The sequence below is a fragment of the Anas platyrhynchos genome, chromosome 4 (genome assembly GCF_047663525.1).
Source record: "Anas platyrhynchos isolate ZD024472 breed Pekin duck chromosome 4, IASCAAS_PekinDuck_T2T, whole genome shotgun sequence".
NCBI lineage: Eukaryota > Metazoa > Chordata > Aves > Anseriformes > Anatidae > Anas > Anas platyrhynchos.
In genome coordinates, this window is record NC_092590.1 from 28,951,836 (window position 1) to 28,979,585 (window position 27,750).

The 27,750-nt window shown below is 38.3% G+C and overlaps 1 long non-coding RNA gene across 2 annotated transcripts in view; it reads right to left on the minus strand.

Annotated features, from left to right (window-relative positions):
* Positions 1–1,947: 1,947 nt before the first annotated feature.
* LOC113843631 (uncharacterized) overlaps positions 1,948–27,750 on the minus strand; it is an 89,264-nt gene continuing 63,461 nt past the window's right edge. Inside the window, exons 2-4 of one of the 2 annotated variants that reach the window (XR_003497222.3) lie at positions 5,766–6,213; positions 4,827–4,879; positions 1,948–4,150 (exon numbers count right to left, since the gene is read on the minus strand). This is a non-coding gene — a long non-coding RNA (uncharacterized lncRNA). Of the gene's footprint in view, positions 4,151–4,826; positions 4,880–5,747; positions 6,214–27,750 lie in introns of both variants that reach the window. The other variant, XR_005265861.2, reaches the window with a different exon arrangement.

Genomic DNA, 27,750 nt, shown 5'->3' on the forward strand with positions numbered 1-27,750 from the left:
TTATTAACATCTTTTCTATTCAATTTCAGTATCTGGATAGAACTACAAGAACTATGTTGATACATTTTCCCAAAATATTCTACGAAACATTGCCTATAGACCTGTACTCATGTTGTTTTCTGTCCATTGCTAATCTAAACTCCAGTTGTTAAATAGAAAACTACATTCTAAATTTATATTCAAATTCTTACACTATCTCTGAAGAGGTAGTCTGAAATATTGTCCTGGGAATGAAAAAAAAAAAAAAAAAACAAAAACAAAAACAAAAAAAACTTCAAAGTTAAAACGCTGAGTTCAAAAGAATACCAACTTTATTCTGAACCATTATTTTATTGTTTTTATATGGCTCGCTTCAATATTTTTTTTTTCATTAAATGTTTTGTTCTAAACACCCATTTTCTTTTTGCATTGGTTTATACCAAATTAGTATGTAATGGTCCCCTAGATATTTTTGATCCATTCTGCTAGAAAGTGTTTTAAGTATTGCAACATCTTTAATAGATAGTATTGTTTCTTGCAGGGAAAGTCTGAGAGCACTGCCTAGTCATAGGTGTCATGAATACATCATTGAGTGGAGTTTCATGTTGTTGCACCAACTATTTCCTTTTGGAATTGTAAGGAACTGGGAAATACAAATCTCATGCATAAATGACATTAAAGTAAGAAGCTTGACCTGAATCATAGCTGCTTCTGAAAGTTACACTAAGCATCTACCTATATATTTAGTGACTTCGAAGTTTGGCTTATGTACCCTTAGAAGCTGGGCTATGTCTGGATTGTGGAGTCTAATGAAGGATGGTGTAGAAAGATCCCCATGAAAATTATTGTACATACTTTGCATGCATAAATTTGTCAATCCCAACAGAAGACTTTCAAAATCTCATATTTTGCAAGTCACTATTCATGTGCTATATACAAGTCACACAGTCCCAAAAGCGAATTGAGAAGGTCATGGGTTAGAGAAAGGCACATTCTTAAGAAGAGTTAATTAATAAAAAAAGATTTCCAAGCATGTCTTACACGTTTTGAAAAGTCATGGTTTGGGCTAAATAACATTGAACATCAAGTTAAATGGTCTTGAAATAGGCATATGCCACTCCCAGTTTGCCATTCAGGAGCAATTGAATCAGCAGCTAATTGCCCACTATCCTAGCATCAGATCAGGAGTGCAATATCATGCTTTCTAGGTAAAAGGTTTCCCAGAGCTAAATAGCAAAGGCAAAAGGCTAAGTATTGGGATTAGTAAATGTTTATTTTAGTAACACAGAAAATGGGAAACAAGGTGATTTTGGTGCAACCACTGGGAACACTCATTCCTTCTCTTATTCTTCCCTTGCCTTCCCTCTCTTCACCAAAACTTGAAGGCAGACCTTTTCACTTAACTCTGTTGAAAACAGCATGAAACCTTGAAAGTGTAATGGTCTTGCTGCATTCCTTAATGTTTAGGTAAAAAGTTTTTGTTTGTTTGTTTGTTTTTGTTTTTGTTTTTAAGTTTTAATCAAACTCAGCATCAGTTTGTATTCCTAATTTGAACAACCAAATGCGGAAAACCTTCAGTTATTTTAAGTGTTGTTTTACTCCTCTTTATCTTCCACAGCTAATAAATCCATTTCTACCGAAGAGATGTGGAATTAAACTTAGACTTTAATTACACTACCCCAAGATGAAAATCTGCCTACTGGATAATACCAGCGCGGTAATACCATTACCAACCAAGAAGAAAAGAATTAATAGATATTGAATGTATGACTAGTAGGTCACTGCTGATTTCAGCAGGACCAGCTGTATAACAAAGCAGATAATCATACTTAAAATTTCAGACTGAGAAAATCAGAGAAACAAACAGTGAGCCTATAATGGGGAGGATAAAGGAGGAGAGGAGACTGGACAGGATATATTAGAAAACTTTATTCAATCATATTGTTAAAGAACTTAAATCTGGTTATGACCACAGACTGACATTAATCAAGAATGGCTTTAATAAAGACAGTGTCCTAAGCACTGTATCTTCTAGGATACATCTAGAATACATCTTCCATGGAATAAACAATCTGTGTTTTGGTTTATCTTGTAGCCTGGGGTTGCCAGTCCAATTTTAAGTTCTATTGCAAAGAATGGTATTCACTATTCAAAGTACAGTGAACTGACTCACTTTTCTTTCGACTGGTTGCATTTAAAAAGCCAGGGGAGTTTACAAATAGTTGTTTTCTTTGTATGTATTACATATTCTTCAGAATTGTCCCAGGTGTCAATACTTACCATATGTACAAAGACACGTTATAGGTAAGGAGACAAAGTGAGAAAAGGAAATAGATTTCCAGTCCCTTCCTATTAAAAACATAACCATTTTTTTGCAAGTATCTCTGCCAGTTCAATGAAACACTAGCATAATACACTGTCAAGTGCAATCAACATTATTTGCTGACATGAACATTTTAATTATGCATTACAGAAATGTAGTCAATTTTGGAGGATCTTTGTACTTGTATCCTCAATTCATAATTATTTCAACAGTTCCATATGTCATAGCTTGATCAATGGAAGGGCACAGGAAGCACTGATGTATACATTACAACGGTACAATATCTGTAATAAAAATGCAGCACACAGCAATCTTCATTACCACTACTTGCAATACAATTTAATCTGTGGTATTAACACTGGGGCTATGTACCTAGTGATAACAGCAGGCCTTGCCATCATTCCCTTGCAAGGACTAGCCAAATATAATGACCAAGAATTAAAGCCATTTGTTGTTTGAAAGTGTAAATGGACTTCAGAAAATATGTGCCTGCACTGAAATAATTTCCTCATTAGCACAGGACTTTGATTTCCACACAAGGACCCTGCAATCAGATTTTTTTTCCACAGCCACATGAGCAAAGGGTCTTTCTTTCTCCGCTCTGTTCTACTCCCACTTGCTAAACTGGTGTCATGCATAGTACAGCTGAGCTTTGGCTATGTAATTGGCAGGTCCATCCATGGCAAAGAGAAAAATTGCCATTGCTCAGGGCAGTTCTGGCTGCATGTTTAACACTAAAAGGGGCTGATGCAAGAGAGGTAACATGCCACTCAAATCACCTTTCATTGGAGCTGTGCAGGACTCTGGAGCTTATGCTAGCTTATGCTTAGACTAGCACACAGGTGTGCTAGTTTGAATTTGAGTTGGCAGCAGCACAGCAGCAACAGAAACAAGGCTGACAGAGAAAGGTCAAATGTGATGGGTAGATCTGGAAGGTGTCAGTTCAGGGGTGGTATTTAGCAATTCCATCCCTAAATGGGACCAGATGAGGTGGCCTGAGGACAGTCCATAGGACACAAAGGAAGGAGAATGAGTCTCACAGCTCTAATGGAAACTGAAAGTAGACAGAAGCTAAAAAGAGCTACATTGGTTCCAGGAATAGAAAGGAAGCTAGCAGGGTATACAATATCAGTCTAGGAAAAAAAAACAAAAAACGACAAGAGTATAGGATTTCAGAAAAAGCTAAGGTTATGAGGCCACAGAAATATTCCCAGCATTGTACCATTTTCATCTATACTGACACAGTTTCTCTGGGGGAAAAGCAAAGTCTGTTTAAAGGAAAATTTGAATTTATATATAAAAGGTACTATAGCTTTTCCAGTTGCTGAAATAAATTACTATTTATTAGTGGAAAAACAAAACAAAACAAAACAAATAAAGAAAAAAAAACCAACAACAACAAACACCCATCTTTGCATAGCACTTCCCTCTCTTATGATCAACTTTACACGACACAGCATATTGTACATCAGATCCCTGATACTGCATGGCAGTTTACTAACATGTAGATTGCACAATCATGTGACTCATTAATAGAGTTAATGCAAACTTCATTGTCCCACACTGGAACTGGGATTCCTCATTCCCTTTCCAGTGTTGGAAGAGAAAGGATATTCCCTCAAGCCTCTCTTACAGGTCAGAGGTTCTTGAACTTTTTGGCCCAAATTAGAATTTTCCACAAAAGCCCAATAATTCAGGTATTCTCCCAGAAGACAGAGGATGTAGACTCAAACCCCCTCTGAAAAAGCAAGTCTTAAATTTGTCTCCCCCATATCCCAGGCAAGTCTTCTAGTCTTCTAATTACCAAGCTGTTGTGGGAGACTAAGACCACCTCTGGGAAGGGACAAGCTAAAAGAAAGAGTTTTGAAAGAAATCACTCAAGAGTTACAGCTTGTGAATCCAAAGTGAAGCATATCTGTAACACCTTGAATAAGATGCCCAGACCTCACAGAAGAGAAGAATTAAAGATATATCCATGTTGTCTGTGCTTTTCATCTCACTCTACATGAGGCAGCAGTCTAAACGGTGCATCAGTGAATAAAGCCCCTCTCAATCTAACAAACATTTTTTTTTGCTACGTAGCACCAGCATAAGAATCCAATCAAAACAGAAATAAATTCTGTAATAAATAAATTCTGTAATATTTTCTAAACTCACTCTTCAGTGTTAAAAACTGTATGGATTTCAGCTAGTCTATTAAATGTAGAGGTCCCTCTTGTAACTCTTCACCTGGAAGAGTGGGACCAGAACCCATCTTGACCAAAGATGGGTAGTGAAATGTTTCTTCTTATTTGCAGCAAATAGGAAAACATTTTGCTCATCTGTTCTTTTAGAAACACTAATGAAAATTAACAGTTCCAGGTGCTCTGAGAGTCTGTTCTTAGTGCTATTAATATGGAAGACAGAGTGAAACCACATAGTGACAGTAAAATGACACAGTCCACTAAGTATTCTGAGTCAGGGTTGTGGATTTTTTCCTCAAAAAAAAAATAATGGTACTTTACCCTTGTCATTGCGCTTTTACCTTTTGTCCTTTCAGTTCACTGACATCTTGATACAGAAGATCTATAGCAGGAGCTAAAAATAAAATGTATGTGTTATTAATTTGTATCAGCTGAACTTTTGTCCTATAGCTAATACAGGGAGAAAAAAAGAAACAAAACAAAACAAAACAACTTTTGTATATCGCATTCACAGGACATTTGGTGGAAAGCAATGTCAAACTTAAAATCTCTTCCATTTACCATTAGCATAATATTAACATATTGTGTATTTAACCTGATGATTACTCTCTTGGACTGTCAGAGTAAAAGATGACTATTATTTTTAGCTAAAGATAACAAACATCAGTCATATTAAAAAGACGAAATAAGCCACAGCAGTATATATAAATGTCTAGTAATTGCTATGTCTTAATAGGCTTTATTAATATTCCTAGCATTCAGATACTCATAAAACTTCTGTCAAACCAGTCTGGTTTGGATACCACAGTGAAGCTATTACTAAAAAAAATAAAGACTTTTTCAGTTGCTTTATTTGAAGCAGTTGAGATGTGTGTGTAAGTGTGCATATTTTTACACACAGATATGTATAAAAACATTCAGAAAACCCTAGCCTGCTTTTGCTAACACTCGTGTTTATATAGTCAATATGGTTATCAAGTCTTAAAAATTTGCTAGTTGTATTCCTGTGAGAAAAATACCAGAAGATACATGCCTAAATGTCTAGACGCTGTGGCGAGATGACCTTGGCTGGCTGCCACATGCCCATCCAGCCACTCTCCCACTCCCCTTCCTCAACAGGACAAGGGGGAGAAAGTAGGATTGAAAAGCTTATGGGTTGAGATAAAGACAGGCAGATGACTTAGCAATTACCGTCATGGGCAGAACAGACTCAACTTGGGAAAATTAATGTAATGTACCATCAATTTATTAAACATACACACCTTAGATTCCCTTCTTACCAGGCCCAACTTTACTCTTGATTCTTCCACCTCCTCTCCAGCCCCAAGCGGTGCAGGTGGATGGGGAATGGGTGGGTGTTGTCAGTTCAAAATGCTTCATGTCTGGCTCCTTCCTCACACTCATGCCCTGCTCCAGTGTGGGAGCCCTCCCATAAGCCACAGTTCGCTGCTCTAGCATGAGTCCTTTCCATGGGTGCAGTTCTTCAGAAACAGACTGCCCCAGCACGGGTCCCCCACAGGCCACAGTTCCCATGAGAAAATCTGCTCCTACATGGGCTCCTTTCCACACAGCCACAGTTCCCACCAGGAACCCACACCCATGTGAGCTTTCCACAAGCTGCAGCTTCCTTCAAGGCTGTCCACAGGTTGCATTGTGGGTATCCACTCCATCATGGTCTTCCATGGACCTCAGGGGGGCAGCCAGCTCCACCATGGTCTTCTCCACTTGCTGCAGGGGAAAGATGAATTTTGGTACATGGGCTGTTTCCAGGTCAGAAACACCATCTGTGTTACCCTGCCTTACACAGCCAGTTCCACTCTCCTCCATAGCATCCACCCCATGCACGTGGTGGAAGCAGGCAGCACGGTGGTGAACTGCTGACCACAAACAGGAGACTTTCTTCAGAAGCATTCCCTGTGAAAGCTGCAGGCTCTGCTTTGTTGCACTCTCCAGCCAAAGGTTGCCTTTCCATTTGCCTGCATATTAGTGGATAGTGCCAGAAATAAGATACCACCACCTCCTGCAGAGATAATTCAGAGAAAGGAAGTATCCCACATCACCCCCCATGGACGGAAACTTCTCCAGGGATGTGCAGGAAGTGAGTGAAAACTTTTATACAAAGATAGTTCCATCAGCACCCTTTTCCAAAAATGCTTCCAGGTGTTCAGGCCTGGAATAGAGGGGATTTTGGATACAGGGATTGAAGTAGAGTGTTCTTGTGCAATCCAGACAAATAGAAGGAATTTTCAGAATTCTCCAATTTTGGCTGGAGGCTACAGGGAAGAAAGAGACATAGGAAGTCAAAGCATTGGCAAATTATATTGCCTATATATATATATAGTATGATTTCATAATAAATAATATTTCTATTCTTCTTAAAATTTCATCCTTGACATCTTTGGCACTATAAAAGTTATTAAGACTTCTCAAGTATAAAGAAATATAGGACCTTGTCCTGTACATATGTCCTGTTTCATTCTGTTGTAGATATTGCATTTTATTTATTTTTTCTATTTTGACTTTACCTCTGCACCAGACTGTTCTGCAAGAACAAGATCCCAGAAGATGTTTTCACGTTGCTCCTTGGCAATGTTTTTGACAGTCAACTTATTCATCCTGCAATGGATTTTTGAGGGCTCTTGTTCCTAAATGCTTGGCCACTTGCTGAGGTGATCGGCTCCGGGGCAGATGCATTCTGCAGTGGAGCGGGGGATCCAACAGGCAGGGCTAATTTTTCCGGCAACGAGCCCACTCGAGGGAGCCACCAGGACCCGGCAACCCTTGTGAGGGAGGTGAACGAGGTGAGAAGAAGGTGTAGGCGGAACCAGCAGCGCCCCCCCCCCAGCCGTTCATAAGCTGCCCCTAGGGAGCGCAAGCAAACAGGACTGGCAAACAGGGCGTGGCATGTCAGAAGGGAGTGGCACGGCAGTTAGTGCGGCAGTTTGCGCAGGCAGGGCGAGCAGGAAGGGCAGAGCGCTCCCCCCTGCCCATACGAACACCTCCTTAACGGCAGTCTACAGCTAGCTCAGCTGTAATGGTGTACACCAGGCACAGTGCGCTCTCCAGGGAGTCTGTACACACCCAGACCGACTGCCCGCTCAGAACTGCAGCAGTTCAGGTCTCCGGGTGCAGGGAGTGCCTGAGCCTGTTGCTACCACCTGCGGCGGGGGGCAAAGAGACTGTGTGTGTGAGGTGCGAGCAGGTGGATGACCTGGTCCGCCTCGTGGCAGAACTCAAGGAGGAGGACTGCCTCCACCAGGACAGAAAGAAGGGTGATTGTTGTGGGAGACTCTCTTCTCAGGGGAACAGAGGGCCCTATTTGTCGGCCTGACCCTACCCGTAGGGAAGTCTGCTGCCTCCCTGGGGCTAGGATCAGGGACATTGCCAGAAAGCTTCCCAACCTGGTTTGCCCCTCTGACTATTATCCTCTTTTAATAGTCCAGGCTGGCAGTGATGACACTGAAGAGAGAAGCCTGAAGACCATCAAACAGGACTTTAGGGGACTGGGACGGTTAGTGGATGGAGCAGGAGCACAGGTGGTGTTTTCGTTCATCCCTACGGTGGCAGGGAGGGGTACAGAGAGGACACGGAAAGCCCACCTGATTAACATGTGGCTCATAGGCTGGTGCCAACACATAAATTTTGGGTTTTTTGACCATGGGGCGCTTTATTTAGCACCCAGCCTGATGGCTGCAGACGGGTCCCTATCTCTAAGGGGAAAACGGATCCTGGGCCAGGAGCTGGCAGGGCTCATTGAGAGGGCTTTAAACTAGGTGAGAAGGGGGATGGGGCTGAAACAAGGCATGTTAGAGCTGTGCCAGGGGGAACAATGGCAAGGCTGGGAGAGAAGGCAATGGCCCAGCTGAAGTGCATCTACACTAATGCACGCAGCATGGGTAACAAACAGGAGGAGCTGGAAGCCATCGTGCAGCAGGCAGGCTACGACTTGGTTGCCACCACGGAAACGTGGTGGGACCACTCTCATGACTGGAGTGCTGCAATGTCTGGCTAGAGGCTCTTCAGAAGGGACAGGCAGCATGGAAGGGGTGGCGGTGTGGCTCTCTATATCACAGAGAGATTTGATGTCACGGAACTTGAGGCTGGGAACGATAAGGTTGAGTCCCTGTGGGTTAGGATCAGCGGGAAGGTCAACAAGGCAAGCATCCTGGTGGGGGTCTGTTATAGACCGCCGAACCGGGATGAGGAGACTGATGAGGAGTTCTACAGGCAGCTGACAAAAGTTGCAAAATCGTCAGCGCTTGTTCTCATGGGGGACTTCAACTTCCCAGATATATCCTGGAAGCACAACACAGCCCAGAGAAAGCAGTCTAAGAGGTTTCCGGAGAGCATGGAAGATAGCTTCCTGATGCAGCTAGCACCTCCCTAACCAGGGGAGGTGCCCCACTAGACCTTCTCCTCACAAACAGAGAAGGACGGGTGGGAGATGTGGTGGTTGGAAACTGTCTTGGGCAGAGTGACCATGAAATGGTAGAATTTTCCATTCTTGGAGAAGCCAGGAAGGGGACCAGTAAAACCACTGTATTGGACTTCCATAGGGCTGACTTTGAACTGTTCAGGACACTGGTTGGTAGAGTCCCTTGGGAGGCTGTTTGAAGGGCAGAGGAGTCCAGGAAGGCTGGGAGATGAGTGGTTGGAGAGCTGCCAGGCAAAGAAGGACCTGGGAGTATTGGTGGATAGTCAGCTAAGTATGAGCCAGCAGTTTGCTCAGGTGGCCAAGAAGGCCAACGGCATCCTGGCTTGTATCAGAAGCAGTGTGGCCAGCAGGTCTAGGGAAGTGATTGTCCCCCTGTACTCGGTTCTGGTGAGGCCGCACCTCGAGCACTGTGTTCAGTTTTGGGCCTCTCGCTACAAGATGGACATCGAGGTGCTTGAGAGAGTCCAGAGAAGGGCGACAAAGCTGGTGAGGGGCCTGGAGAACAAGTCCTATGAGGAGCGGCTGAGGGAGCTGGGTTTGTTCAGCCTGGAGAAGAGGAGGCTGAGGGGCAACCTTATCGCTCTTTATAAGTACATTAAAGGAGGCTGTAGAGAGGTGGGGGTTGGTCTGTTCTCCCATGTGCCTGGTGACAGGATTAGGGGGAATGGGCTAAAGTTGCACCAGGGGTGTTTTAGGTTAGATATTAGGAAGAACTTCTTTACTGAGAGAGTTGTGAGGCATTGGCTGCCTCACAAGGAATGGGCTGCCTAGGGAAGTGGTGGAGTCACCATCCCTGGAGGTCTTTAAAAGACCTTTAGATGTTGAACTTAGCGATATGGTTTAGTGGAGGACTTGTTAGTGTTAGGTCAGAGGTTGGACTCGATGATCTTGAGGTCTCTTCCAACCTAGACAATTCTGTGGGATTCTGTGATTCTATCTGAGCTATTTTTCTGGTCATTATGGTGAAAGAGATGCCCTAAAAATGAAATTACTATCTTGCAGCTACTTTTACTTTATTTTAATAAAGGTGGAACTCTAAGAAAAGAAGAATAAGAATTGTATCTGAATATGGCAGAAAAAGTCAGGTAAGGCATTAAATCTGCTGGGGCAACTATGGAAGACTATTCACATACAATTGGAACAGAGTTTTGGGGCAGAGTTCAAATGCAAACCAGGCTCTACTCCAAGCCCATGTGTTCCTGGCAAAAGCAGGAATGTTACATATGAAAGATGAGCAAGAGCATAAGCCATCACATAAATATAATTAATAGTTCAGACTCAGATGGAAGCAATCCAAGTTCACATTTCATTGAGACCCAAAGTAAGGTGATAGAAAAGATACAGCACAGGAAATTCAATGGCACCGTTTGCATAGTAATGTATTACTTACCATTAACAAAAGATTTAGAATCTACCTCTTCAAAAATGTCCTTATCAATGCAGAAATAACATAAATTTGAAGATACTAAAGATCACTCCACCTTCCAGACCTGATCTTAAGGGTCTGGAGAAGACCACCTCAGGAGACTCTCTTATTGAAAAGGCATTAGGTAGGAAGGCACATTATGAAGGAAAGCACAATCTAAAAATCAAAGTGCAAACATAAATGTCACCTTTCCAAAAGAGGTAGTTATGACCAAACTTGTTTCATGTACAGGTCCTTAAATTTATCAAAGTAATTTTAACCAAGCTTTCTTTTAGTTAACCAGCAAGCTGCCACTTAAGAACAACACAGAAAAATAAGAGACAAACATATTTCCCTGGGTAAATATTGTTTTCTTGTTGTCATAGCCACATGAAAAGCATGAAGGCTGCTTCTGATTTGATATCGAGTGACATATTTACAATTATGTATGGGGAGAAAAGGTCCCACTTATTCTCCTTTTCTGTTCTTCTCCCATCCCCCACCTTCTCCCTATAAACTTTTGTCTACTAACTGCAGGTTGCTTGCAAATCATTTGTACTCTGTGATTCCTTGAAAAATCATTGTGAGGGAAAAAGGAATGGTATTCAATCAGCCCCTACTAAACCAAGCTGGAACTCCCCACCTCAGCCTGCAAGAACATCAAAAGTTCATCTCTATTTCTTGTCCTGTTGTCTTCTGTCACTTTCTGCTTTGTCCATTTGGCTTTGTCAGTCTGCTGTTTCATTTTTTACTTTCCATCTTCATTCTCTTTCTCTGCCCTGCTCTTAGGGTGGCTCAGGCTCCTGCTCCCCATTAAGAAGACTCCCAGACTTCCTTCTTGAAAAATTGTTCTAAATAACCACTCTCCTGGAGAGTAATACGTTTTCTCTGTAACTTGATGCTGACATTCATCTGTACATACAGAAAGCCACCGATATCTCCTGCATCATTCTGAGCAATTTTGTCTGTCTTTTAGCCTGGAAGCATCTCAGAGTAGGTGCCTCTGTTCACGTTTCATTTATTACTCACCTGCTCTTACTTAAACTACTGATTATCCAGAAGTTTTTCATTCCCACATGCTACAGAGTCTATAGGTAGGAGTATTTGGCAGTTAAAATAAATAAATAAATTAATTAATTAAAAGAGCTAGTTAACAGAAAAACATGAAATTTCTAGATTTAGAGCTTGTCTTTGCTTTTCTGTGCAAGTGGACAGCAGTAACCATCAAACAGCACTGAGCACTAAAGTGTTGTGAGTTAGACTGGACAGAGAAATTTCTGCACTTATCATTTAGAGCTTTCTCAAGTGGAAGAAATCAGCATAACCAACTGATTACATATGATAACCAAATCAACTCTTCAGATAAAGCAAAAGTAACAACAAGCAACCCTTATAATCCCATGTGGTTTTTCCTGAGCTGTTGTTCAGATGATGCACATGCAAAACCCTGGTGTTCTTGTGGTGGTTCTCATGGGAAGTGACTACCACTGGTAGGACATCGCCCTTCTTTTCTTTGCCTTCCTTACCGTTTTCCATATTGGTTTATGTGACAGTAAGATAAACACAGTGCAAAACATGGTAGAAAACCACTGAAATACTTCATAAATACTATGCAAGGATACATGAACACAGGAACTTAACAGATAAACAGGATGTTATGCCTGCACCTGGTTAGCATACTCCAATCAGTGCTAACAGCCTCATAAGCAACAACCGTCTTGGGAGACTGAGCAAGTCCCAGTGAAAACCATGAAACCCATTCCAATGCATGCCATCTCCTACAGATCCAACCATGACATTTTTTCTCACGTGACATTGCCTCAATATCCTTTCTGCAACAATTATTGACAAATAGATACCCATTTAACAAATTAATACTATAGTATATAATTGTTTGGAGCACTTTTTTTTTTTTTAATCAAATTTATCTGAAATAAGATAGTAATAATGGCCATTTGTCATTGCCTTACCTTCCTGCACATAAATTGAAACTCAAGCATTTTCAATGTGATGTGGCTTCCAAGCAGTAGGAAGTTTCTTTTAGCTATCCCCTGACACCTTCTAGCTTTAATGACAATCATTTTGATATGTTTCTGGTTTCCTTATGATAACAGAAGAAGCTCAGCATACCCTGAGGTGCAAGGCTGTCTTTGAAGTAGCAATCTTTGCTGGAGACCATACATACATAGATACTCTGGTACATGCTCCAGTATATTAGTGATTGGTGTCTAAAAAGTAAGATATAATAACAATAATTCCCTTTTCTCTAATAGTGTCTATTTTATACAGCATTAAAAAATGCTTAATGCTGAATTAACTTATCAGAAAAATCTGTTTCAGGACTGGAATGAGGGTTTTTTTTTTTTTCTTTTGCTGTCTAGCACTGTCAAGTTGCAGATGTCACGTGCATCATGTGGCATGCCTAAAAATTTCCATTTAACAGCAAGTAAAATGCTTTGCAACTCCTGACTTGATCTAATGCACTAATAGCACAGAGAGCTTTGGATTTCTTTTGGTGCCAGGTATTTTTCTAAACAATCTAAGTTAAATCCACTACATGAAGAAATTTAAGATGCCAGTCAAGACATCATGAAGCAGCAATGACTTACCACTATATGCAGTAGAGACATGCTGATTATCATGCCTTGTCTGCCTTTGCTACTGTTTTATAAGCTGCTACTGATACCCTGATATGCTCCAGCTTTCATAAATATCCCCAGACCTCTTCACCACCTGTTAAGGTAGAATATTGCTAGATTCTTATGACCGTAACAGCTGTTTACTTACTTTTTATTCTTACTATATTAGGATGACAGAGGAACTCATAAGTAATCAGGTTTATAGCTGGTTCCTCTTAGAAGAAAAAGTAGAGGGAAGCTGTATGCTAGCTTGACAAGAAACCCAATGCACTATGTTTTCTGTCATTCATTTCATTATTAAAGTTTAGCTACATCAGAACTAGAGAAGTGTCACTTCTTTAGCAAAGTGAAAATTTGAAAAGAGGATTAAAATATTTTCCTAAAATGTATTTGAACAATGGTACCTCTCTGCTCTCTACATTTCCTTTATTTTCTCTTTGATTGTAGATTAGCCGTACTACTTGTGCACTTCACTCTCAGTTCTTAGATTTTAAATCCACATAAAGATCTTGTCATGTCTTGTATTTATTTCTGGAGAAACATTAAGGTGAATTTTGATGCCATCTACTTGTTAGAATAAGAAATGTGTTAAATAATAAAGCACGCTAAGACAAAAGGCAGAAAAAAATATATAAAAAAGGCTAATGAAGAGAGTTTCCAGGAAAGCATGCAGATCTGAAAATGGCAGTGGCCTTTTTATAAAAGGAGGTCATTATTTCCATCATTACTTTCATTTCTAACATTTGAGTCTGTTTCAAGTTTGTCATTTCTCAAATACTATGTTTATACTTGTATAAGTATTAAAGAAATTTTATTCCTACATCAAAAAATCATAAGCTTGGAACACATATATAAGTATTTGCTGAATTACTAATTGTAATTTCAGTCTTTCCTACTGCTTGTGACCAATTCCACATTTCTAGTAGTATCTTTACTATGTATTGACTGATGCACTGAATTGTTCAACAGTTCACATGCAAAATTCTTTAACAAAATGGAAAGAAATCTCCCTGTTAGCTAAAAAACTAACACTTTTGTGATTCACATACATTTTCACAGACTTCACATTGATGAGCGGCCCTGTGGAAGAAACAGTACACTAAGGCAGCAGAAGGACAGTGAATTTTGCTATGATTCAGCTAGCTCAATTTTGAAATTTGCATATAGGCAAATTCTGAGCAGGCAGAGGCCTAAATACTAACAGATTTATACCGCTCATTTCAAACACCTATATTAATGACCATTTTCAACTTTTTGACCATTTAATTTCTTATACATCTACGCCAAAAAAAAAATAAAATCAAAATACCTTTAAATTTTGAAAATATTGAAAATTTAAGCACACGCAAAATACCATTAATAGGCTTGCCCAACAAGGAAGCAACTCCAGAGACAAGCAACAGCTGCTACTGAGCCAGAAATTTGTTCAGTTTTTCTTTCTAAATGGCAAGCAGGTTAACATTTCTTAGATATTAAACCAACACTTCCCTTGAGTTAAACGGATGTTCACATTTACTACTACTACTACTATTGAACTCAATATTGAAGTAACCTATTAAGTACAAATTCTTAAATATAGTTATATACACAGACCTTATACCATATATAATATAGGACATGTGTCAATACAGAGGATCAATAAATGAATTGTATATGTTATTTGAACATTTCTTTCTCTTATCAAACTGCCGATTTGTCACTAAGCATGCAATTGTGCATTAAACTTGACATCAAAAGCCATAAGAGCTTCCATTTCTCTTTTCTGTGAAATAAATAAATAAATAAACATTAAAAAATAACAAATAGCGAACATAAAAACAGATTTGTCCTCTAAGTGAAAGATCCCTTTAAGCATTGTAGTTTTTGAATCCATTCCTGTGCATTTGAATGGCCTGTTTCTTTCTCTGAAAAAAATCTAAGCAGGAAAGCATTTGATTTCAGTGCAGAAGTAAAGCTAAGCAGGCAGCAGTGTCACTAGGTATGAACAATGCCCTTTTTCATCAAGATGGAGTGTAGTAGAAAACTTGAGCCGCCATAAAAATCAGACATATAATATAATACAGAATGCCACCTAAGTCTTGTTAAGTTAAGGTTTGTGATTTTCTGTACTGCTTACTTGTTATTTCTAGTATGTTTTTAAATACAGACTAACTCAATCAAGAATGGTTTCATCTTACTGGTAAGACAACCGTAAAAATTCATTAAGAAATAAATTGGGATAGCTGCATGTAGTATCTTCAAGATTCATTAGGACGATTAGACCCTTTAAAGAGAAAAGTCCAACATTAGTCCATATCTCTACAGTCTGAGGAAGATTTTAATAGTCAGCTATTGGCTAGTAAAATGTATTTCCCTTCCGTTTCCCTCATGCTTGCATGAACATACACAGCAGACGAAGTCTGACACTCCTTGTTTTTGACAGTACTCCAAATCTTACCATTAAGTGTTAGGAACATGCTGCACAAAATAGTCCATGCAAAGATTCTACCTCTGTGTCATTAAAAGAGCTTGTCAGCCACAATCTTGATATTACTGCTACCCAAAGCCCTAATGGTTGGGGGGATCTTTTGAGAGGAAAATCTAACTAGTTGGACTTCCAGCTGCTTCCAGCACAATTTAATCAGTCTGCCTCTAGCACATCTGGTATGATCCTTGCCTTCAAAGAACCTTTGGAGCAATAACCTCCAGCATGCAGATCCACCTTACACGCTTAAGGATTTTTGTATTTTATTTTTATTTAAGACTTTAGATGTTATACAACATAGAACCGAACATAGATAGAAGTTATTTAATCAAGATGAGCAAAGGAGCTCTAAAGAGCATGGGCCTAGTTTTGACAGTAGTCGTGCCAAGTTGAACTGACAGGAATAACCTACTCTGTAAAAAGCAATGGTAAATAAGATAGAACAGAGCATTACATGAACCATGATTATTCAATAACAGCATTAGAAACACTAGCTTAAGATAGGTGCTTCTGTTCATTACTCAAGGAAAATGTTAGTTTAAATAGGTAAAAAAATATATATATATAAAATAGGAATATCAGACCGCGACAGTGCTTCTGTGCTGTATATACATTTGCACAGAAGTTGGCACTTATAGATACACTGAAACACCTCTAAATTGTAAGATTAAGAAAGTTAAGAAAGATTTCCTCCCTGAGATTAGCCAATTGATAGTGATTTGTGATGTATTTATTTTAAACAACAGAAGGTGTCCATAAAATAATACAGTCACTACTAAATACAACATTTCTCAAACAGAGGTACTTACTAAAGTTTCCATCTTAAACGAGTTGTTTGGTTGGTTGTGTTTTTAGGTAAGATAGTCATTATGTATCAGTGTCAAACTGCACATAAACATTATATAAACACTATTTAACACAGCAAACAGCTTTGCTGTTTACAAGTATGGCTGCTACTTTGATTTCTCTCCAGCGCTTCTCCTGAAGGTTTTATTCAGTTAAAAGCTTGTATCAAAACATTATCAGTTTCAGCAGATGTTGAAATATGAGGGAGTAAAGAATGGAATGTGACCAGGTCTTGAACTCTTTCTTACAAACAAACAAACAAAAAATTATACAAAGACTGATATTTTGGAAAACCTCATGTGCTTTCAGTTATAAGGCCTGACTGGTGCCTAGCACAAATCTTGTATTTCCAGCTTCTCTTCAGTCTGGGACATATAGTAAGTAATTAGTCATGCAGTCCAAGCCTTCAGAGATTTTAAGCATCTGCTAATCAGCATAAGAACCATAAACAACAGTAAGCACGATAAAATCTGAGCATATTCATGAAACCTTAAATTTAAAGCAAGTATTGTAGCTTATCAGTTTGTTGTAGTGTGTTGTTTTGTAGGTTTTTATTGCTTATTCTTGTAATTTTTGCTTATTTATGTATCATTTTATTTTTATTTTAACTCTTCAAACAAATATTCCATGATTTGGAAAATTCGCATCCATAGGAAAAGTGGATGAGTGTTGACAGGCAGATACCATCAACTCTATTATCTCATAAGAAGTTATCAGTTACTTCACAGAATCACAGAATTTCTAGGTTGGAAGAGACCTCAAGATCATCAAGTCCAACCTCTGACCTAACACTAACAGTCCCCACTAAACCATATCCCTAAGCTCTACATCTAAACGTCTTTTAAAGACTTCCAGGGATGGTGACTCCACCACTTCCCCGGGCAGCCTGTTCCAATGTCTAATAACCCTTTCGGTAAAGAAGTTATCCCTAACATCCAGCCTAAAACTCCCCTGGCGCAACTTAAGCCCGTTCCCCCTCGTCCTGTCACCAGGCACGTGGGAGAACAGGCCAACCCCCACCTCGCTACAGCCTCCTTTGAAGTACCTGTAGAGAGCAATAAGGTCGCCCCTGAGCCTCCTTTTCTCCAGGCTGAACAAGCCCAGCTCCCTCAGCCGCTCCTTGTAGGACTTGTTCTCCAGGCCCCTCACCAGCTTTGTCGCCCTTCTCTGGGCCCGCTTCATTACTAATAGCTACACACCGTAACTTTGGGGGAATTTCTACTCCAGGTAATACTTGCAAAGTACATTCCCAAAAAGTAGCACCTAGAGGACAAATAAGGAAAATCTTAGTCAATTGGCAAATCTCAGTAAACATGCTGAAACTGATGACCACTCTCGCTGCTTGACACATTTTGCAAGGCCCTTTCTATACATAAACTTAAGATCCTCTGGAAATCACTTCTACTGATCACTTTGCTTGTAGGAAATCTGTCAGTTATGAAGTAGGGTTGCTTACATAATTTTGTCTTTCTTTTTTTTTTTTTTTTTTTTTCCATTTCTCTGATATCTCTACTTGTTTGTTTTATTCATAGTTTCAAACAAGATGAATTATCTTTAAGCATTTGCTAAAATTCTGTTCACATAGGAATTTCACAGAAAATGTCATGCAATAAGATCGGTGCATTTTTCAAAGTCTAATTAAAGCCATCAGAAAGAAATGACCTAAGGGTAGGAAGAGCAGTTAATGGATGTTTCTTGTCAGAAGTTATGAAATGTGTTTTAGCAATGGGATTAAACATAGCCATTGAATCCATCGTGTCATACTAACATTCGTTATTTGCCAGTTCAGGCTATGGGAAAGTGAAATATTTCTCCCTTTTTGTAGTCATGAAGCTGTTACACCTCTGGTGACATGAGATCAGAAGCCTTTCCAAATTAGACAGTTTGACATCACTCTAAAGCACATAGATTATCCTCTTTGCTCACCTCAAGCCTTCCTAGGAAATCTCTCAGAATTCCTTGCTACCTCTGGATGAAAAGCCCTTCTTGGTGACAGGGTGCTCTAGCCACATGCTGCACGTCTACCAAACCATGTCAAGAGCCTGAAGGATGACTTAGTCCTGTGACCAATATATATACTAATACATGCCACTTGCCTTACCCTGAGCTCTTCAAACAGAGGACAAAATATAAAAAGCTGGTTTTGTTACCACCACATTTCAGAAGAAAAGAACAACTCAGGTTATTTCCAAACATGGCTTCAGGTCTGCATATAAAAAACAGAGACAGATCCAAAGTTCTGAGCCACGTGTATGTTCAAGAGTAAGTTTTGGATAATGTATAAATAATTGTATTACCACACTGGGACTCATGAGGTGCTTTACTCTGCTTGCACACTGTGTGGGATGCCTGAGTTGTCTGTGGGTTGCACTTTTGGAAGCATAACCCTGAACACTTCCTATTCTATTATTTTTGCTCTAAGCACTGGTTTCATTTGACTCTGGGACCATTTAGTGGTTGCCATAACAGCAGCAGGACTGCACTCAGAATTGTTGGGATGGTGATTCGCTCAGAAAACAGCTGTGTGAAATGAAGCAAAGGACTTCAAGGGGCTTCTGGCTCCTCTGCTGTGAGGAGCGAGGCATGCAGATGCTGGTGAACAAGCGCTCATACCCATCGTGGCATGGAAAAACAGCTCTGAGCATTTTATGAACCTTGAGGATGTCAAGAACATTCTGAACAATTTTGATCTCATTTAAAGCCAAAGCAGAAACAGAAAATTTGCAAAATTCAAACACTAAAGCAATAATGATTCAAGTACTTAAATAATAATCTGAAACTCATGAGGAAACTTCATGTTTAATTTTATGTGTAATGTGGAGACTAAGTTTATTACTGGGTATCTATTAATCTTTCTATGAGATTTGCTAATATTTTTGCAATGCCCTGTGGACAATGATAAATCTTGCAATTAAGATTGGGATATAGAATCCTGCAAATTTAGTTTTCGTCTGTTCTATCTCACTTGCTTTTGATGATCAGCTTTTAAATCTGGGGTGATGGCACTGAATAGGTAATGTCTCAGCACAGCCAAAAATCCTCTATGTTGCCTTTAATGTCACTTGCAATGTGTGAGTTTACTATGTCTGGTTTCTGTTACTGGCTCCTGACAGAGCCAGACTCATCACAAAAGCTACCTGTAGCCCTACCAGAGACTCCTGAAACTCCAGGGCACTGCCCTCTAGGAATCACAATCATCTAATGAATACTAACCAGCAGCCACTGAATCAGAGAATCTGATCTGTTACTCCTGAAGATGTTTCTAATCCCTTTCAGGGACTAGTTTCATGCAGTCTTATCCCCTCCTAGAGTCCAAATCAACAGTGAGGCTGCATAACCAGTACCAAGGGTGACCTCCGTCAGCAGCTAAAGAGTATCACAGCAGAGTTGCCTGCCCAAAGACCTGAATACAAACCTGTAAACTGGTGCATTATATATTGAAAAGTGCATTTTCTTAGTTTTTAGTCTCTATTGGCTCTCCTGTCCAGCATACGCATACTACAATCTGATCTGTGTCCACCTTTAAAAGCATCACTGACACTCTCAGAGACTGTTCCAGAATTTCACAAAAGTCTACTCACCTGTTTACACGTGGATTGTCCTTTGATCAACTATGGACAGACATTATTAGCTTACTAGCCATGATATGTTTACCAGCTCCCACTAGTATTGACAAATACAGTAATCAGATGCTGTCTTTTTCAAATCTGCTTTTTACCATCATTTTGGTGGAAATCTATATTCCTTATTTGTTTAAAGGATATTGAAAAGAAAAGAGAAAAAAAAAAAAACAAACAAAAAAAAAAAAAACAACTACAATGAAGGTAAGCCTGGTTTTGTTTTGCCAACTGGTCTAATATATGCAAAAGATCTCCAGAATTGCAAAAGCTTTCTCTGGCAAGTCAACATCTGACATAGCTCTCAAGACAGCTTTCTTCATCTAAGAATAAAAAACCAGCCTCTGCCAATTTCCTTATTGTGTATCTTTTTTTTTTCTACTCATATATTTTCACATGGCATCTTAATAATTCCACGCAGTAGCTACATATCAGTAAAGAATACGTATCATTGGGAATTACAAGCAAATATTCACAAGCAACATTAGAGTTGAAAAATAGTCCATGGTAAGAATAATACATTACATATCCAGAACAAATTATTTGTGATACATTTTCTTTGCATTACATGTTTTGTTCAGGTATAACAATGCCTCTTGGTTGATATAGCACACTCCTAAGCTAGAAATAATTTAAAAAGTCAACTTGTATTAAACTTATAAAAAAAATAGAAAAAAACAAACAAACAAACAACAAAACAAGCAAATTGGTCTTTCTCAAGGCGCATTACCTATATGATATTGCATATCATTCCAACACTCCATATCTCTCCTCAATGAACATTCAGTATGTATCAGGTCAAAATCTTGTGTGCCAATTGCTGATATTCTGACATGAATGTTATGCTCTCATTTCAGAGCAATAATACCATTTTAGAAAGACTGACAACCTAAATCCTGAAAAAGCAAGCTTGCGCATAAAAAGACATGAAAGAGTAATTGTTGATGTTTTGTTTTTTGTTTATGTTTTTAATATTCTGAAGTATTTCTGATTATTTTCAGATTATCTGTTAGCAATTTTTAAAAGGGAGTATGACTACATTTACACATAAAAAAATCAAAGTCCAGTATGGACATCATGTGTCAGCAGACAGCCCAGAACCAAGTGGTGTGGACGGGCAAATTTGATGCGTTGTTGTACATGTTATGAGCTTTTGACGAAAGAAGATTATAAATGAGTAATAATATGCTAAATAATACAGGAGCTAGTGTACGTCTTAGTGATTTTCTAGCTTCTGGCATAAGTGTGTTTATATGTGTGTATACACACACATTTGCAGCTATCTTAGTTTTGCTCATATAGGCAATAGTATCTTGAGAGCTTATTAGAAGTGGGTTAAGTGCTTTTGCCTTCCTAAATGTCATGATTTGATATTTAATAAATGCCAAGAAATCTCACCAGATGTCAAGCGTGCTGCTGGCTGACTGCACTAGCTCTTTAACACATAACCCTTACTCGGTGGTATCTCTATGCTTGTCTAATCAATGTCACCTATTTTTGATAAATTAAGAGGATAGTTGTAAAACGTCAGAAATGAATGACATGTCTACATCACACTGTTACTAAACAATAGGTTACATGTACTACTTTACTGAAAAATAGCATCCTGATTGAGAAAGCTTGAATTCTTGACTGAGCCAGCTGGCTGCTTAAAAACAAACTAAGCTGGGATGGAGCTCCTACACAATGTTGGCATTTAACTTCTCAGTCGTGCAACTTTAACTAAAATTTCTGCAGCAAAACTGTGTTGAAGCATAGGACTGAAAAAACTAATCTTTATCCATTAATAGTCAGTGTGTCAACAAAAGGGCAATAGGAGATCTCAGGTATGCCCTTGTATTAGCTAAAAGGAACTTAAATAATTTCTGTTCTCTCTTATGGTTCCCACACTTCCATTTGATTTTTGATATAACATGTTTTGTTAAAAGGCACAGCTTCGTACTGTGAAGCATGGCAGGCCGTACCTGTCTTAAATACACACAAACTGAGTGTCAATATAGGTGATTTTATGGGAATACCCTATTTTAGTGAGCATAATTTGATTTTCATTTCATTAATTAACTTTGAGCTTTTGTCTTGCCTAGATGAATACTAAATTATCACAGGCTGGCTAGATTACTAACAGAAAGGTTATTAGTATTTATGATTTTGAAGAACATCTTTCTGATGCTCTAGGCTAGGGATTCGTACCAGCAATAGCTTGCAAAATGGGTAATTTGGCTTGCAGCTATGCAGCTACTGTGCCACTACACCAAACATTAAGATTTACAGTTCATCAATTCATGTGGCTATGACATTAGTTATAAACGTTTTTAAGAATTTAATGGAGTTAATTTTTCAAAATCAAGACACAATTGCATAATCCTTTTATAAAAAAAAATAAAAAATAAATTACTGTTCCTTACATAATAACGAATAATGAATACACAAAGCTAGTAGAGATTAGATGTTTTAATATGCCTTTGGTTTTCGTTTGGTTTACTCTGTTAGGAATGTAAAAGAAATACAAAACCTAAGAAATTAGAAAGCAATTGATTAACTAGTCTGTTTTATTTATTATTGAGCAAGAGTTACTTTCATTTGAATCTTAGCTAGAAAAAAGAATGTATTTGCTCAGAGTACTCCAAGGAAATCTCAGCTCATTCAAGGCAATTACATTTATATTTGCTTAAATTATGGGAGCATTAAAAATGCTGCTTTGTTTGCCAGTTTTGTAAAACAACATGTAACAGATGCTTCAAACTGGTTGTTCTGTTTATTTGAAGGAAATAACTAATTTTTATTTCATGTACCTACCAGAATGCACATACACAGGTGTATTCATGTTTTCTCATACATTTCTCAAGTTGCCTAGGTTACATCTGGGCTGCCAGGATGACTTTTTTTTTTTTTTTCCTTTTAATTTCTACTTTTGTTACAGTAGGCAGAAGATTTCTGAAAACCAATTTTGGGCTGAAACTGGCAATAAGAGAAGTTTGGATATTTTTTTTTTCATGTCTTCTCTGTGGATTTTCTCACTGAATGGACACTTATACTGACATTGATATTTGCAGTTTGGTGGGGCAGTTTCCATTTTGACCAGCTACATGTGTCAGTTATTAATACCAGCCGAATACCGCAGATATAATCACTTAATGATGGATGGAATTTTCCACTTTTAGACTCTTTGCCAGTAATTGTGATCCATATTTGTCTATCTAATAATATTGGGACAACTTTTCCTTCCTTGGCTATAGTTCCTTACTTCAAGGGAAATTTATTATCATACATTAATCTCTTACATTTCTTCTGCATAGCTTAACTGTATCTCCTCATCTATATTTATTAACTACTTCATTTATATAAGGTAAAGTATTGTGTTCATGACACCCCCTCCTGGAATACTAATTGCTTCCTATATTTTAGGCACTTAGGTTTTTGAGTATCTAGCTTAAAATAACTGAGAAGAAAAACATTTTTATTTGCTTGCTCCTTCATTTACAGGAGGATGCTGAGGCAATGCAGTGAGACCATTCACACTCCAAGGTGACTCTTCCAGCCATGGAGGCAGGAAACAAGCCAGGACAGGAAAAGTCCTGAAAGTCTTCTCCTGGGGTCTGTGGACTTTGATTAACCCAATGCCAGAGAGTCATAATTTATGACAATCTGAGTGCAAACAGAGGGGGGTCTACACATATGTCATGCTATTATCCTTATTATTCTTCCTTATTAATTAGAATGATATTAACCTCTCCCATCAGCAGGGTTAAATCTTACCACCTACACACCTATACCACTGCAAGTCGTAATCATTCTTCTCTTATTCCCACTTCAGATAGGTCTTTCTCATTAAGTTTTACATTCTGTTTCATTCTACCAGTTAACATTTAAATAGCTGAGCCCCCATCTTTTTGCATTTTTAAACAATACATTCAATGAATAACACAGCTAGAAACATTATTTTATGCCACTGTAAAATGTAAGCAACCAAATAAAAGTTCATTTCAAATGAGTTTTTTTTTTCTTTTTTAAAAAAAGGAAAAACACCAAACTGCCTTTCTTCTACCATCCCCACTGGAAAGTTGAAAGTTTATGCTGAAAATGAATAGTTAGAGACTATTGGAGCTAGAAGACCTTGCTCCTTGATTAACAATTCCATTTGGGAATAATACATATATATATATATATATACATATATATATTGCCAGGAGGTTCCCATCACACAGAATAAAGAGCCTTTGTGTAACTGCATCCAGAATGATTACTCATATATGGTTTAGAAAGAGAATAGAACTGACTTCAAAGGAAATTATTTCTGAATTTTCCTAGGTTTGGGTGGCTAGGGAAAAGAGATGGCATACCACTGCAAGATTACCTGGAAAGATATAGTAGGTGCCCGTCTAATGACTTCATACTGATTTGTGCTGATTCATTGTGAGAATTTTGATTACATGAGTTACATGAAATTACAATGATTAATAGCAAAAGTTACTTTTCAAAAACTATCTACAACCCTTGCACTTCTGCCGGTGAAGTTCAGTTTCTAAGCTTTCTGCAGACATCCTGTCTGTGTTAGTTGTTGCAATTTACTTTCTCTGTTTCAGCATTACATGATCCACAATATTCTCAGGTATGAATTCTGCTCCACAGTGTATGCAAACCCCAGACCCCCTACATGGGAGGAGCAAGAAGAGGAATCCTCTCCCTTGTGAAACAATTTGAACTACTCGAGGAATGAGGGAGTGCCATTCATTTTTACCTTGCACCAGAACTTCTCTGACACTTTCCACAGAGAAGGTCTATGTGAATCGGTATCTCATTTTCTTCCTCCCCTGAGCCAAACGGTTGTCTTTACTCAAGATCAAAAGAAACATCACTTTCTGTGGGAGAAATACTGTGACAGCATCAGCTGCAGTAGTTTTGCAGTCGCTGGTGCTGCAATGAGAACAGACGCAGCAGTGATGGGACAATGCAGAACAGATGTTACCCATGGCACAAGGCTGTCGTGAGGCAGCAGCCAGAGATGCCTTTCCTGCTATGCTGATGGTAGGCTGACAATGAATGAATGATATGGACACAAGCTGTCAAGGGGGGTGCAAATAGACAGGGTGCTCATTAAATAAAGTAATGGTGATACTGATAGCACCCTGCAGTGAGTCATCATATAGATAAATGACCAGATATGGGGCCTGACAGATGGTGAATGACGCTCATATAATTGAAAAGTACGTTTGAAGCCTGCTGAGAATGTTCCAGCAGCAATTTAATGATTCCATTCAGTTTTGAGGAACAATGAATGACTGTTTTTTCATAAATTTCACATTTACTTTTTTTTTCGTGTATGAATATTATAGACACCACTGTATCTAATTCACAGTTATTAGTTCTTTCTAAAATAACTTTCATATTCTGTAAAAAGGAACTACCACATTTTTAGGAAACCTCATCCCTATATTCTGTCAATGTACTAAGCTTTGCAGTAATCATAGTTCTAAATGTAACCAAAATAAATTTAAACAAGTTTAAATTAATGCTGCTATTCTCAAAAGATAATTCATTGTCTGTTTCCCCCAAACATTCTGTCAACTATTTAAAAAATAAAGCCAGCAGAGCCAGAGCATTTACTAATCAACAAGAGAAATTATACTATCCATTTTGCTTAGGGCAGTTGAACAAATCAATATCACTTTATCAAAGTTGCTTGGATCTAACTGCCTTCTAGATTAAATGTATTATAAATATTAAAATGCATGCTTAAATAAAGTTAAAATTATACTTCAGCTTTTTCCCTAAGAAATTATTTATGCAATTACAGTATGCAAGGAAAATGCATATTTCAGAATAAGAAGAGATTTCATGTGAACAAAGAAATAGAAAATGGCTCGTAATATCCTAGGCTGACTGAGGGTTGTTTTTTATTTTATTTTATTTTTTTTAAAGGCACAATCAATGTGTTTCCAATATATGAGAAAGAGAACCCATCATTCAGCTTATAGTGGAGGCTTTGCACAAGGGTAATACAATGACTAGAGTCAGAACAACTTACAGTTGATCTTACTTGTGTGGTTTGCATTTTTTGGTAACAATCATGTCTCATTTATTCTTGAACCTTCAGTCTGTGCAGACCTGGTCTGTCTGCCAAATCTTTTGGAATTATATATTCCCTTCATCATTCAGCACGAAAAAAAATCCCTAAAATGGCTCAGAACTGGCACTCTTTTTGGGTTCATTCATTTACACAGTCCTTTTTTTTCATGAATAACTTAGTGTGCACAAAGTGTATTTGCAGTATTTTTAAAACTGCTTTAGAAAATATGTGACTTCAACATGTAAAGAAAAAAGTTTCAAATTTTAGATAACTTCCATACATTCATTTTACTATCGCTTGCATCAGTCTATCTTTGTTTAGTGAGAGGTGGACTTTGCTATCTCCAGGACTTACTTACCATCATGCTGGCTTGTGAATTCCTAGATAACGCCACATAAATCATACAGGTGAGAATGCTAAGAACGGAATAACTTCAGTATCAGAAACACCATTCTGAACTGTAAGTTTTTCCAAATCGCCAAATTGGCGGCATAGTCAGCTGAGGAGTCAGACCTTTCCTCCATGTAAAAAAGGAGAAAGCAGAAGTTAAAAACAAACACCGCATACCCAGAACACTATTTAAGCAATATAATACTGTAGGAAAACAGTACAAAAACACAGTTTTAGATCACCAGTGGTGTTTTTTTGTTTGTTTGTTTGTGTTTTTTTTTTGTTGTTTGTTTGTTTGTTTTTTTTTTTTTTTTTTTTTTTTTTTTTTTTTGTATCAGGCTGAGGGAGTGCAGTGATAAAGATAAACAAGGATAGAAGCCCAAACACAAAAAAAGGTTTATACAGGGCTGATACCTACAAGGTGAGACTGATTTATAATCAGAGTTCTATGCCTCTACAAACAGTAAAATATGATTCAGTTGAATTATGTAGTCGAAAAGTGATTACAAAATGAATGATGAAGTGATGTGTGAGCAGGCATATGGTAAAATAAATGTTCACACACGTAGCCATCCAGAAAGTATTCATGTTTCTGTTCATTCACCTGAATAGTATATATATTTAAATGCATAGGGATACAGTCTCACTAATGAGAGAATCCCATTCCTCATCAGATAAGCAACTACATTGAAGCAGTCACTTCAAGTGGGATTATTGAGATTTGAGATGTCTGCTTACTTGTCTCGGACATACATGTATCATGCTGAGTTCTTTTCTGTGACAGGATGACAATCATTTTAGGAACTAAAATGAAACAAAACAAAAAACAACAAACAACTGAAGAATAGCAAACGTTGGAGAGGTTAATGTGTTCTTCACAGATTTCTTCTGAGCAATAAATTCTGGTTGACAATTCATGAACATATAGTAATTAATGAATATTTTGTGATTTGCCAATATTCATCCATATTGACATAAATAACCTCATAAATTGTACAGGACTCAATGTTTCTTTTCTTGAAAGCAGAAAAAAACAGTGATCTGGGGAGTTTGCGGATTATTCCCAACTACCATATGAGCTGTGTTTAGGAAGAACAGCAAACAGAAAAGCAAAGCAATACACAGAGATGTAAATAATGAATGTACCTGGCTGGTAGATGACAAATGCAGATAAATGTAGACTAATGAGTTTGGATCAAAAAAAAAAAAGAGACACTGTGTATCTACTGCGTGGAAAACAAACATCAGGGCATTGACCTAAAAATAGATTTGGGAACTATTATAGACAAATTCTTGAACTCTGTAGCCCATTAGGTGGTTAAACTGAGAAATACAAATGAGACGCTTGAATGAAGCTAAAAGTGTACAATATAAATCAAAGTGTAAACCTAATTTTGTTAAT